The following is a 2,795-nucleotide window of genomic DNA, read 5'->3' as shown; positions in this document are numbered from 1 at the left end:
TAATAAACATCGATTTCATTAAACCATTTACTCGAGCAAAAGATTACATGGGGAATTCACCTCCAATAGCGGGTGAAATTTCGGCAGCTACTACTACGATATGTAAGTACAAAATATGCTGTAGGGAATGCTTGCTGGGTCTTAACAAACAGATTACATCAACAAAATGGGGTAGTAATCCACAAGCAGGTTGCAATCGCCAACTAGCCGATGCCTAATGCATAAACCATGAACTTGAAACAACATCAAACTAGCATGCATGCTGCGGAATCACAGAAATACCAAGCAGCGGCCGCCGTGCCGGCTGCAAATCCGGCCGTCTTCTTCGTCACCATCGCCCACCCCCCCCCCCCCAGCTTCGCCTCCTCCCAACCACCCCTATGCACAGAAGAGGACACAAACCTATGCACAGAAGAGGGACACAAACCACCGCCGCCGCCGCCTACATCTACACTTCTTTTTCAGCTACCTCAAGAACGCCAAAACAAATCCACCCCTCCTCCAACCACCTAGCATCCTCCGTCTACCAACCAACCGGAGAATATACACAGCGCGACAGATATGTACAGGGGGATTAGCGGAATTAACTGGAAGCAACAAAAGGGAACACACGGAACCATTTTTTTTTGGATGCCATCCTTGTCTATTACGGCTTACCACCACCTTTCTCCATGCCCTTTGCCATTGAACGACCGGCCGCCGCCTCAGTTGATGAGGTCGGAGACCCACCCGACGTCGGGGCCACCGATTCCGGCAGTGGCGTCGCCGGAAACAACGCCTTCCCTGCTGAGCCGCTCGAACACCTTCGCGCGGAGGGCCCGCCCGGACTCCACCCTCTCCACGGGCTCCTCGTCGCCGCCGAAGCTGACGTCAAGCGGCTCCAGGTTGGCCATGTAGTCCAGAGGCGGTGGCGAGGGTTGTCGGCGTGGCTCTCGGGGTGGAGGGCAGGCTGTAGAGACCGCCCGCCGTGTGCGATCCGTACGCGACCGCGCACGCCGGGTAGCCGCCCCACCCGCCCGAAGGGGACGAGTTCGCCTTGCTGAGGCGGAGCTGGTGGAGAGTGGCGAGCACGTCGTTGACGGGGGACCCGACGCCCGGCCAGGACACGCGGCGGAACGCGGCGGCCCCGTCCGGCGACAATGGCGGGGACTCCGACGGCGGCGACTTGGGCGGCGACATGAGGGTGCTGGTCGGCGACGAGGACACGATGCTCTTGGTGAGGTAGCTCTCAAACGCCTGGCGCCGCAGCGGGGAGCCGTCGTAGGACTCGGCGAGCGGCGAGCACGCTGCGCCCCGGGGGCTGGACTGCTGGTGCTGCGTGGTCGGGAGCACGCGCAGCTGGTCCGGGGTGTGCGCAAAGAAGCAGACCCGGCGGCGGCATCCGGTGCCGTCCTTGCAGGGCTGGGTACGGTAGCGCGCCGGGTGGAGCCAGCACTCGAAGACGCCGTGCGCTAAGTCGCAGTTGTCGCCGCGCTTGCACCCGCCCTTGCGGAAGTCCGGGCAGGCGGTGCCGGAGTAGTGGTACTTGCGCGGGTCGCGGCGCCGGGCCTTCTCCCCCGGGTGCGCGAAGGGGCACTCGGTCCAGTCGTGGCTGCGCGCGCGGGCGCACCGCCGGACCTTGAACTCGTACATGCGGAACTCGTCGCAGCCGTAGCCGTCCACGCCCGCGGCCATGGCGGCCTGCGTCCGCCGCCGCCTCGTCGTCCGCCTCGGCGCCGGCGGCGTCGTTGCACGGCAGGTACTGGCGCAGCGCCGCGAGCAGGTACGGCGTCATCTCGTCGCCGACGCCACCGACATCGACGCCACTCACGGGGACGTGGTGGGACCACGGCGGCACGCTCACGCCTTCGCCCATCATCATCATGGTGGCTAGGTTCGGGCTCTGTTTCCCTCCTTCCCTCGACTCGTCTTTGGTCTACGGGAGATCTTGTGAACTGGGCTTATCTGTGTGTGTGGAGAGACCGGGGGCAGTGCGCGGGTTGGGGACGAGGGAGACGAAGGCCGAAGGGCTGCGCGCTTATAAAGCAGCCCGCTAACCACGGTCGCGCCCTCGGGCCACGAGCCGACCGCGGTTAGCTTACCGGGGTTAAGGCAGAAGGCGGAGTCCCCGCGGCCCACGATTTTGGGGTGGCCCACGGTCAGTGAGGATCGCGTGATGGGCGGACGCGTGGTGGACGTGGAGGGAAGGTGTCAGGCATGCGGAAAGCGAGGTGGGGGACGGGGGCGCCCGCTTCGGGACACGTCGGGAGGTGTTGGGGGGCTGCCCTACGATATTTGCGCCCCGGCAAGACGCTGACCCTTCTGCGCCTAGGGGTGCCGCGTCCCAACTGGGGGTCGGGTCGGGTCGGGTTGGGTCCGTCAGGCTGGGAGGGTATGGACACACAGGCTGCCCTACGATATTCCTGTAGGTTCTGGAAACCTGGGGTGGAAGCTGGCCGCTGCGGGCTGGCGCCTCTGTTTTGGACACATGCAGATGGCAGGGCCCGGGGGCCCCGGGGGCCAGGGAGGGAAGGCATCCACGGCGCTGTTGGGTTCGGTGGCGAGTGGCCTCCCCAAATCTAGGCAGGCCTGTCCTGCCGCTGCTTTTCTTTGGCGGTATACTCCTTTTGATACGGGAGGGTCGGTAATTCTAGTATATCCACCGCTTTCTTTTTCTTAATTAATTAGTTATTACTGCTTGTCGCTATTTTTTATTCAAATTTGAGGCGAGATTCAATTTGTGGCGCCTAACACAGCAACGCTGTCCCTGAATAAATCAATTTTAGTCCGACCAAAGCAACAAAGTACGAACGAGA

The 2,795-nt window shown here is 62.4% G+C and overlaps 1 pseudogene; it reads right to left on the bottom strand.

The window, feature by feature from the left end:
- On the bottom strand, positions 1 to 2,005 carry LOC136461578 (zinc finger CCCH domain-containing protein 2-like; annotated as a pseudogene).
- Between the last annotated feature and the right edge of the window lie 790 nt (positions 2,006 to 2,795).

The sequence above is a fragment of the Miscanthus floridulus genome, chromosome 6, assembly GCF_019320115.1.
Source record: "Miscanthus floridulus cultivar M001 chromosome 6, ASM1932011v1, whole genome shotgun sequence".
NCBI lineage: Eukaryota > Viridiplantae > Streptophyta > Magnoliopsida > Poales > Poaceae > Miscanthus > Miscanthus floridulus.
Note: the sequence above shows the minus strand (reverse complement) of the source record. Positions and strands in the feature narration are given on the sequence as shown.